The sequence below is a fragment of the Ascaphus truei genome, chromosome 2, assembly GCF_040206685.1.
Source record: "Ascaphus truei isolate aAscTru1 chromosome 2, aAscTru1.hap1, whole genome shotgun sequence".
NCBI classification, from domain to species: Eukaryota; Metazoa; Chordata; class Amphibia; order Anura; family Ascaphidae; genus Ascaphus; species Ascaphus truei.
The window spans coordinates 311164097-311176045 of record NC_134484.1 but is presented as its reverse complement, the minus strand read 5'-3'; the positions used below and the strand labels follow the sequence as shown (position 1 = coordinate 311176045).

The following is an 11949-nucleotide window of genomic DNA, read 5'->3' as shown; positions in this document are numbered from 1 at the left end:
AGAAAGGAAAGCAATGGGCTAATGTATACTGTAGGAAAGACCCCAAATATATGTAGCTTATTTCATGAGGCTAATTTTATGTTTCCAAAGTAGCTCCTGTCAGGTGACTGGTCACTCAGTTCCAGAACCCACGGAAACAATCACATGACATCTGTGAATACTAAAAGGTTAAGAATTTCTCTTCCATGCGCAGTTACAAGGGTATTATAGTGATATCACACAGGGGTAAAAAATGAGCGACAGAAGCTTCCAGACCCCAGGCTACTCAAAGACACTAGAGGAGAGGAGTCTCACTTTCTTACATTTATGCTGTTAATGGTATGTCATTAATGTGCAACTTTGTGTGAAGAAGTATGGTCACCTTTTATTGTTTTGCTGCTAGGGAACCTTATCTAGGAAAGACCACTACAATAGTCAAGATGCCGAAGAATGGTACATTTCCTTCAAGGAGGATGTGCATGAACGTAAAGCATCTCTTAATCAGGGTTCCAGGGAAGTTTCACAGCTAGAATTACTCTAACGACAACCATATGCATATGCACACAAGGTTGCCATAGTATGGACTTTGAGGGCATTGTAAGTATGAGAGACAGATGGGAACCTCGATAGAAGTACACAACTACACAGAGTCTTGGACAGTACCTGGGAGTAACTCCGGTTACTGGATCCAGAGATTTCAAGTTCCCCTAAACTTGGGCAAGGGAAGGTGACAAAGCCATGTGTACCTCACTGGGGAACTAACTGAATTCTTAGGGAAGAAGAATACATGAAGTCTGTCTTGTCCAATATAGAAACTTATCTATCAAAGAAAGTCCCTGGTGCCCTTCTTACATCAGCTTACAATGCCAGCCAGCCCGGATGCCAGCACCCTGGGAAAAAGTTGAGAGTCTAAGCAATAACACCTGCATCAAACCTTCTCCACCTCATTTAGTTGTCACTCTCCTTAGGAGGAGTCAGGAAAGGAGGGTTCAAATGGTGCCCAACGTGGGGCTTTTGTAGGTAAACAAAAATAATTATTTTTGTATTTCGCTCGTTTTGGGCCTTTTTGAACGTAAAGTATGTTTTTGTCATTTTCAATGTTTTTGAACCGTAAATATGAAGAAATTAAGTTTTTACACCATCTTTCAAACTATGTGTTTCCTGCCGTTGAAACTGTGAACGACTAAAAGAATGTGAGATAATGATTGTGCAAAGGTTCCTGATACCTACTGTAGAAAGTAATATTGCATTGGTCCTGGAAAATTGGGAAGTTCCAGGGAAGTACTGCCCTGGTGTATGTAATAGAGACTGCTTTTCAAATCAGCATATCTGAAAACCCCAGAGAAGCTGTTTTTTTCAGCAGCTGTGATGTTATGCACTCAGATGCTGAGGGGCTATGGAGTGTGAAAATTATGGTGGGTTTTAACTCCCAGATTCCAAGAACATTTTTGTCTATCAATGAAATACTGAGTTTCCCGCCCAAAGGAATCTAGTTTTGCAAAATTTGTGCATGCTTGCAACCTCATTGTGCAGGGAAATTGCACGAAAGCTGTGGACATGCCTTCGCTGCTCTGCTCTGTCCTATCAGATTCACTGAGGGGAGGAGTCCAAAAGTTGTGAAGAGGGTGATGTAACCGCACCCAAGCTGAGTTAATTCATAGCCTTGACGAAGGAGACGAAGTTACTCATCCTGCACTTTTGCTGTAAATTGCTGTAAATTCTACCTGAATTATAGCTGCAGCTGTGGAAAATTCCAGGCAGCGTCCTGGTAGTAATTGCAATGGTGTTGTTCAGGGAGCACAGAATCTTATGTGGAATATACAGTAAAAACCCTGACATTAATGGTTTCCAGTATTTTTTCAATTAACTAAAGTCCAGAAAGTGAAATGGTGCTCAGCTTCTTACCCACTCTTGAGCACAAAAAGTATAATATACATTTTTTTGCAGATAAATTGTATATAAATTGCCAATGAGATGGCTTATAATAGGGTTATTTAGCAGTCATCCGAATCTGTATCATAACATAAGAACAGAAAGGAAGCTGAGCACACCAAAAGAAATACTTTATAAAAAGTTCATTTTATTGACTGATTACAGTCACAAACCATCCGACGTGTACAAACACCTTCTTCAGGGATGCAGATAAAGTGCCACACAAACCCTTATAAAGCTACCAAGTGACCCCACACCCACACAACGCCTACCCACCTCCCTTCAGCTAGTCCAATCCGATATAGCTCCAACAGACACCGCCCGTCAAACAGGTGCAAAGAGACTTAGTGGTAATGTCATGACATCATAACACAGTGCCCTCAAACCCAGGGGTACACTGGGTATTTCTTCAGAGAGAACTCCATTCTCATCAGGGAAGCATTAAAGCTCCATGGAAACTGCTAACCAATCAGGACGCTCCAGGGAGAGAAAAACACAGGCAGCTGCTGGAACAGAAATGCGAACCGGCAGTAGAGGGAGAGGCGTGGCTACACCAAGTGACACTAGCTAATGAGAGCGCAGCTCAGCGCTCAATACCAAGGAACAGCACAACACTGTGAAAGAAAAACAGGCAATAAACAAAACACATATTGATGTGAGGCAACAAACCATCTTGTGGTCCATCAAGAGAACATAGAAACCTCACAATAAACTAATATGTTACCCACTAAAGCATAACAGATTACAATATAAAATACAGATGAAAAGCCAGTGAATCTCATAGTACTGACTACTTTGTACAGTAGGTACATACCCATAATGCACAAACATGCTGAAAATGCAGGGCAACAACGCTAATAGCAGAAGTATATAGATAAGACAAACAATGACAGAAAAAAATGAATTGTATAGTGATAAGGAAAAAAAATGTTTTATTAAATAGACAAGGTGCCAAAGAGTTAGATCAGCATAAAAAAATTATAAATGTAGTTTAAAGAAAACATGATAACTCAAAGTCATCATTGTGAGGATTCGGGGGTCACGACGGCCGTGACCTCCCCTCAACTCATGCCACGGCCGCTACTGCGGGGCGCCTCCCTCGCCGGTCCCGTCTGGTCTCCGTGGTTGGGGCGACTCCCTCCTCGTCCCCGGCGGGCGGTCGCTGATCCGCAGCGGCCTGGAGCTATGGCGGCTGCTGCTGTGCATGGGCGCGTGCCCTCCCTCGTTACAGAGTGCGCGCCGGATCTTGTTAATTTATTCACTGCTCCTGCAGTGAGGTCCCGCCCCCAACACACACAGCCTACAATCTGGCTTTAAGTCTACTCACCTGCATTCTTCTTTAGGAAGCCTATCCAGGACAGCTCCATACACTCCTCCAGGTCTGCCCCCTATTCCTATTTGCCAGCCGCACTATAAAATGCCTGTCCTGCCATTCCCACATCGCTCGACATAGTCTCCACTTGCGGATGTCTACTCTAGCACTTTCTCTCTTCATTCACTGAGGTCATGTCTTGGCTTGGCGGACGTCAACCTCTGGCTCTCGACCCCTGCTTGGACACCGACCTTCTGAAATTCTCTAATCCCTGACCTTGGCTAACGGCAACGACTACGGCTCCACTTCACCGGAATCGGCAAGTATTGCTAAAGCTAAAAAAACCACACGGCCTGGCAACGCCTAAAACACCACTCTCCGGACACGCTCCTTTTGCTGCGGGTGCGTGCACATATACATCTCCACCTCAGTATAAGGGACGGGTCTGGTCTGCGGGCAGCACCGGCGTAACATTATGTCGAGCCCACAAGATGCAGACCAGACTGACATGGCCTCTATGATGATGGCCATGTACCAACAAATCCAGGCCTTAACGGATCAAGTGGCTCTCCTCTCCCAACAGGTACAGGACCTTTCTCTTCAGGCACCACCTGTGGCTACACCGCCAGCACAGTCAGATCCGGTATCCACTTCGTCCCCAGGTCCGAAGATTTCGTCCCTGAAGCCGTACACAGGGGATCCGCACGCCTGTCGTGATTTTCTCAATCAATGCGAGATCCAGTTTGAGATGGCTCCGCAGCAGTATTCCACAGGCCTTAAAAAGGTGGCTTATGTTTACAGCCTACTCACAGGTAATGCACTGGCATGGGCCTCCCCAATTTGGGAACTGCGTCCCAATATTACCCGAGATTACACAGCCTTTAGATGAGACTTTCGACAGGTCTTTGATACCCCCGCACGCCAAGAGACTGCTTCTGACTCCCTGCTTCAGCTTTCACAGGGACGTCGGCCTATGGCCCAATACGCCTTGGAGTTCAGGACCATAGCAGCTGAGACACGATGGGATCAGGAGGCTTTAGTCTCTGTCTTCTGGCGAGGCTTATCGGACTCTGTGAAGGACGAACTTGCTTCTCAACCCAGGCCAGGACTTCTAGAGGACCTTATCTCCCAGGCCATTAGCGTCTTCAGGTACGCCGCGCTCAGCGCCAGCAACCCCGGTCTATGCCTTTCCGTGCCCCTTTCTCCAGGTTCACTACTACCTCGGGACCCGCCTCCCCCCACTGCCCGCTCTGGAGGCCCTGGAGCCGATGCAACTCGGAGTCCAGCGTCCTCGGGTATCCTTACGACAATTGCACCCAACCGGAGGGTCATGTTACCATTGTGGATCTTCTGAGCATCTGACCCATGACTGTCCACCGTGTCCAGGAAACGACCAAACCCAGTGAGTACGAAGGGGCTCTCCCTGTATGCTAAATCTCCTTGTCCCCTTTCCAGGAGGGAACTTCCTAAAAGATTGACCATTCCCGTTTCCCTCTCTGGTCCTACCTTCCGCACCTCCACAGCAGCATTTATCGATTCCGGCGCAGGAGGGAACTTTGTGGACCAGACCTTCTCTGAACAAAATCAGATCCCATTCTTTAAGAAGAAGTCTCCCGTTGCCCTGGAGACCGGCCCCATCACCCTTTCTTCTCATTCCCACAAGGAAACCCTGGACTTTGACGTGATCCATGCTCCTGGTACACCGGTCACCCTTGGCCTGCCCTGGTTGCAGAAACACAATCCGCACATCGATTGGGTATCTCAAAATCCCATTGTCTGGAGGTCAAGGTCAGAGGAATCTTCTCCATCTACGGTACTTCCGCCTCAATTGCTGGCTAACACATTCAATCCTAAGAGAGATTTACCCTCCCCATATGCGGATTTTTGGATGTCTTTAGCAAATCGCAATCTGAGCTTCTACCCCCTCATCGTTCTTATGACTGTCCGATTGACCTGGTACCTGGATACACCTTGCCCAAGTCCAAATCCTACCCCCTCTCTTTGCCCGAGACGGAAGCCATGGACGAATATATTCGCGAGAACTTGAAGCGGGGCTTTATACGGCATTCCAACTCTCCCGTGGGGGCTGGATTCTTCTTTGTTAAGAAGAAGGATGAGACTCTCAGACCATGTTTAGATTACTGGGGCCTGAATCACATTACGGTGAAGAATCGTTATCCACTCCCACTGATCTCTGAGCTCTTTGATAGACTTCAAGGGGCCAACCTCTTTACCAAGCTTGACCTTCGTGGGGCATATAATCTCATTCGCATCTGGGAGGGTGACGAATGGAAAACTGCCTTCAACACCCGTAGCTGTCACTACGAATATCTCGTGAAGACCTTCGGCTTATGCAATGCGCCTGCGGATTTTCAGCTCTTTATCAATTAAATCTTTCCGGATGTCCTTAACCGTTTTGTAATTGTCAATCTGGATGACATCCTTATTTTTTCAAAGAACCTACAGGACCATATCATCCATACGAAGTTTGTGCTCTCTCGACTCCGAGAGAACCGTTTTTTTGCCAAAATGGAGAAATGCCTTTTTCACCAGTCTACCAACTCCTTTCTTGGGTACATTATCTCCAACAGGGGCTTTGCCATGGACCTAGAGAAACTTAAAGCTGTAGTGGATTGGCCGCAACCCGATTCCCTCAAGTCTATTCAGCGAATTTTAGGGTTCTCTAACTATTACCGGAAATTTATTCGCAACTTTTCTACCATCATCGCTCCGATCACGGCACTGACCCAAAAAGGTGCAGATCCTTTGTCTTGGTCTCCCGAGGCAGTCACAGCTTTCAAAAATTGAAACAAGCTTTCGTCTCTGCTCCCATCCTCCGACACCCGAACATTAATTTTTCATTCACCCTAGAGGTTGACGCTTTGGATTGTGGGGCTGGCGCGGTCCTATCCCAGAGATTTTCTCCCCAGGACAAACTTCACCCTTGCGGTTTCTTCTTTAAGAAGTTTTCTCCAGCGGAGAGAAACTATGACGTGGGCAATAGGGAACTTTTGGCTGTTAAGTTGGCTCTTCAGGAATGGAGGCATCTTCTGGAGGGGTCAAAAGAGCCATTCACAATTCTCACGGACCATAAAAACCTCTTGTACATCGAGAATGCCCACCGTTTAGGTCCCTGCCAAGCCCGCTGGTCGTTATTTTTCTCCAGGTTCAATTTTGTTTTGTCATACATTCCCGGCACCAAAAATGTCAAGGCAGATGCCCTCTCTAGACAATACTCTTCTGAAGAGAGACCGGAAAAAACTTCCGAGTCCATCCTTCCTAAACAAAGGATCCTCGCTTTCGCTGCGTTCAAGAATCTTGAGAAAATCATCAAGTCTCAAAGACACCTTCCGACTGGTCTTGAGGTTCCGAAGGACACCTCGTACGTAGAGCCCAATTTCATTCCTGAGATACTCGATTGGGGAAATGCCTCCCGCTCGGCAGGACATCCAGGATTCAAGAAAACTTTGGATCTCATTCGTTGCACCTTCTGGTGGCCCAATATGGCCAAATCCATTCTTGAATTTACGCGGGCCTGTCCGGTATGTGCACGCAATAAAATTCCTCATCAGAAACCCCATGGTCTTCTTTTACCTTTACCCATTCCGGAGCGCCCCTGGTCATACATATCCATGGACTTTATTGTTGAATTGCCTAGGTCGAATGGCATGAACACCATTCAAGTAGTGGTGGATCGGTTTTCCAAGATGGCACATTTTATTCCTCTCAAAGGATTACCCTCCTCACCCGCCCTAGCCGATATTTTCTCCATATCAATATTCCGGATCCATGGCATACCCACATCCATCGTATCGGATCGTGGCTCTCAATTCATTTCGAGATTCTAGAGGATCTTCACAACAAGACTGGGCATTGCTTCCTCCTTCTCTTCGGGATATCACCCTCAATCTAATGGACAGACCGAGAGGGTTAATCAATCTCTCGAGAAATATTTAAGGTGCTTCGTCTCTGACTCACAGGATGACTGGGTGGAATTACTCTCCTGGGCTGAGTATGCCTTTAATTCCTCCAGGAATTAATCCACTGGTGAGATACCATTCTTTATTAATTACGGCTTTCACCCGGCTCGCCTACCCATTTCCAATATCTCTTCCGGAGTTCCAGCTGTGGATGAACACATCTCCCTCCTACAGGACTCTTGGGCTAGAATCCAATCGGCACTTCAAAAGGCCATCCTGTCTTCTAAGATCCAGGCTGATTGCCGTCGCCGACCTGCACCCAACTACAAACCAGGGGACAAGGTTTGGTTGTCTTCAAAAAAGTCCACCTCAAAACTCCTTCCCCTAAATTGGCACCGAAGGTTTCTGGGGCCATTTCCTATCGTGGAGCAGGTAAACCCGGTGGCCTTCCGTCTTCAACTACCTCAAAGCATGAGAATCCCTAATGTTTTTCACACATCTCTTCTCAAGCCCTTCATTTCCAGCCCTCTCTTTCCGGATCACACTCTGAGACCAGACCCAGTTAGCATACAGGGCAACGAAGAGTATGAGGTCCAAGCCATACAGGATTCCCGCCTCTCGAGAGGTAAGTTTCAATTCCTGGTCCATTGGAAGGGCTTTGGACCTGAAGAGAGATCATGGGTATCTCTTAAAGACATCCATGCACCTGGGCTTCTCAAACGTTTCCGAAAGAAGTTTTCGTCTAAACCCTGGGAGGATCATCCTGAGGCCGACCCTGAGGGGGGGGTGTACTGTGAGGATTCGGTGGTCACAACGGCCGGAGTGTGACCTCCCCTTACCTCATGCCACGGTTGCTACTGCGGGGCGCCTCCCTCGCCGGTCCCGTCCGGTCCGTGGTTGGGGTCTCCCTCCTCGTCCCCGGTGGGCGGTCGCTGATCCGCAGGCAGCTGGAGCTATGGCGGATGCTGCTGTGCATGGGCGCACGCCCTCCCTCGTTACAGAGCGAGCGCCGGATCTTGTTAATTTATTCACTGCTCCTGCAATGAGGTCCCGCCCCCAACTCACACACAGCCTACAATCAGGCTTTAAGACTACTGACCGGCATTCTTCTTTAGGCATTCTCACTTCATTCACTCAGGTCACATCTTGGCTTGGTGGACGTCAACCTCTGGCTCTCGACCCCTGCTTGGACACCGACCTTCCGGAATTCTCTAATCCCTGATCTTGGCTAACGGCAATGACTATGGCTCTTCTTCACCGGAATCGGCAAGTATCGCTAAAGCTAACATCACCCGGCCTGGCAATGCCTAAAACACCACTCTCCGGACACGCTCTGTTTGCTGCAGGTGCGTGCACATTTACGTCCCCACCTCAGTATAAGGGACGGGTCTGGTCTGCGGGCAGCACCGGCGTAACAATCATTTAGACCTGTTGGTTTAAGACTTTTTAAACAGAAAGTCCAAAAAGCCTCACGTTGCAAAAGAAGTCTGTCAATATCCCCCCCTCTGCCTATTGGAGATAAATGTTCAATGCCCATGAACCTCATAGCTGAAACATTATGCCGATACTCCTTAAGGTGTCTAATCAAGGTAGTATTATCTTCTCCCCTTGTGATATTGCTACAATGTTCTATGAATTTGTTCTTCAGTGGTCGTGTGGTCTTTCCTACATACAGAAGGCCACACAGACACTTCAAATAATAAAAAACCTGTTTTGTTTCACAGGTAATACATTGGGTAACCTTGAGGTTTTTTTGCCACTAATAGGGTGGTAATAGGTATACTCAATGATCATAGAGTTGCAGACTGAATAGCCCCTACATTTATAACATCCTGTTTTTTTGTGGCTTAGGAAGTGCTCAATTGCATATTTCTCTTGATCATCCGTTTTAACTAGTGAGTCATGTAAATTCCTTCCTATCTTATAAGCCAGAATGGGGTTGTTGATACATACCACCTATTATAGGATCAGCTTGAAGTATTCGCCAATGCATCATGATGGTGTATTTGAACCCTTTAGAAAGTAAATTAAATTCAAAGGGAAATACGCGGCGTTGCTCAGTTGTTTCCTTATCAGTGTGTCGAGTATATCCTTCCGCACATAGTGCACACTCATCAAGGAGGGTTTCCTCATACCCACGTTCACTGAAACGATCCTTCATAGCCTGTATGGCTAATTTAGAGTCAGCTGGATCCTTCACTATTCTTTTGGCTCTTAAAAACGGAGAAAACGGTAAATTGTTAATGAGGTTAGGGGGATGGTGGCTTTTGGCATGTAGTATTGTATTTTTATCAATTTTTATCAGTTGATTTACGAAAAATATTAGTTGTTAAATCATTACCATTTCTATTCTGGGCACATCTAAAAATGTGATGTTCGTCCTACTCCAAGAAGATGTAAAGCGAATCGGAGTAGGTGTAGTATTAAGATAATCAATAATTTGAGCCAATGCCTCAATACCCCCTTTCCAAACCATGAAGACATCATCAATGTAGCGCCACCATACCCGAACCTGCTCCTGGTAGATGGAATGATAGACACAAAGCATCTCAAAATTTTCCATAAACAGGTTCGCATATGATGGCGCTTCATTGCTGCCCATGGCAGTCCCCTGCAGTTGAAGACAGAAATAATGTTCAAATGTATTCTTGTTCCTGTCGTATAATATGATATGACATTATATGTAATGGTATTTATATGTAATGGTACCCACCACTTATTCCCCTAAAAATGTCAGATGGCAAAAAACTATTTAAAATATGATTTTTTTTATTAGATAACAGTAAATAACTTTATGAAAAATACAATAATACAAATTTCTTTGCTCTTCTTCCAAATTTACAATCTTCTTCATTTGGCATCATCTTTGGGCTTTCTGTCTCTTTGACATTTTCACATGTAAAGAGAATATGATGTATAGTAATAACCGAGAAAAAATACTGTACAGTTGTGTAATGAACAAATTACATTGTGTGGAACGCGTGTGTATCCATGGGACCTGGTTGAAACACATATGCATGCCATTGAATTTCTACACGTGTATTTGTATGTGACCTGGTTTAAACGCATATATGTGTAATTGAATTTCTGCGCATGCGTGTTTCTATGTAACCTTGTTGAAACACATACGCATGTCATTGAATTTCATGATATTGTAAACAACAAAAAAAATACAGTAAATGAATTACTTAACATTATGTGAAAGCACTGCTGAATGTGTTTCCTGCATAACCATGGTGTGAATGCTCATCAGCCTGCCAAACTCACAAAACATGAATGAAAACAAGAACTAAACAATGACAACAATAGGAATTTTTGCATTTTTAAAATATGACAATAATACAATCTTCTTCAACTGCCAACTGACTTCTCATTGCTGTGTCTTTTACATGTTTAAATGTTAAATAATTGCGAGATTGTTTTTTAGAGCAGAAGCTACTGTAGATGCATGAATTACAGTACAGTTCATTACCTGTCAGTATCAATGGCTGTGTTTCCAGCATGAACATGGCGTTGTCATCAACCTGCCAAACCTGCAAAATAAGAGTGAAAAAAAGAATTCAACAATAACTACAATAATGTACTTAATTAAAAATATATATATTTTTTTTAATTTCTTTTGTTCTTATAAAGGTTATCTTCTTCACCTATAGCACTCTACCCCAGAGCCCTGTGGTCGCAAAATGGTAGTGATGGTGTCTTTGACTGTCTTGAATTATGCTGCAGTAATTTTAAACTGCTACTTTTGTTTGTCTATAGTGACCCTCCTCAAATTGGGTGGAATTGCCTTCTTATCCCTCGAGCCATCACATTTTACTTCTTTGCACACCTGGCAATACTGGCAAAAACTGACATGGCGCTTGAACATTAGCACAACAAATCGATGAGACTGTCCTATGCAGTTGGCCATATATCTGGGCAGAGTTTACATTGATATAACAGAAAGCAGGATGTCACATACACTGGCGACACACTTTATTCGAGCTCGGCTAGTCCCACGAATTCGGGTATACCTGGGTGTATTGAGGTTTGTGACTGTTTTCTGCCCGAGTGCATTGAGTTATTTTCCGGCAGGGATTGAAGCATTTTATTCCCGCTGGCTGCAATACTGCACAGTATATATATATATACTGCATTACAATTCATGAATTTATGCCATCTGGTAGACACGCGAAGCATTGCAGCCTATTAAATCCTAATCATTATCATTTAACAGATCAGCCGCCCATCAGCCAGGCATGAACCCAGGCTGGGAAGGCAAACGCAATGGGGCTTGTCAGAGGTGAGGAGCGGCTCATTCCAGGTATCTGCCAGGTACATACCGGGTATTTGCTCGAATAAAGTGTGTCGGTGCAGTACTACATTTCCATGGATCCTCTGTGGTGCTGCAGGTGTGCTTTGTAAAGCAGGTATGTCGAACTGCTCAAGATGATCAGAGGGATTCAGGTTTGTCTGTGCCAATCCAGTTTGAGGTGAGCAGTGGGGGTCAGTTTGGGCTGTTCTGGATCCAGGGCAAGGTGAGCAGGGTCTGGAGCTGGCCGTGATGGGCATGGGGTTGCCGGGTGCAGCATAAGGTACAACACCGCACAAAACTTGAGTGTAAATGGTTTGGGCCATCTTCTTCTTTCTCTATGTCGACCCTTGATTCTTGACGTTAGGAATTTTACGTGCTGTTTGGTTTTCTTTCCCCACTTTAGCTTTTTTTGGGGGGGGGTTCTCGGGTACAGCTACCACCTTTTGCTTTCTCAGAATTTTGCCTTGGAAAGCAGCAGCAAGTAGGTTCTTTATCTGAAGAAGCAGAATTGA

At 45.3% G+C, this 11949-nt stretch overlaps 1 long non-coding RNA gene across 1 annotated transcript; it reads right to left on the bottom strand.

Moving 5' to 3' along the window:
• Positions 1 to 2173: 2173 nt before the first annotated feature.
• On the bottom strand, positions 2174 to 10676 carry LOC142488678 (uncharacterized). The gene is made up of 3 exons (XR_012799575.1): positions 10616 to 10676; positions 9097 to 9356; positions 2174 to 2525 (listed from the first exon to the last, which is right to left on the bottom strand). It is a non-coding gene; the product is annotated as an uncharacterized LOC142488678 (long non-coding RNA).
• Between the last annotated feature and the right edge of the window lie 1273 nt (positions 10677 to 11949).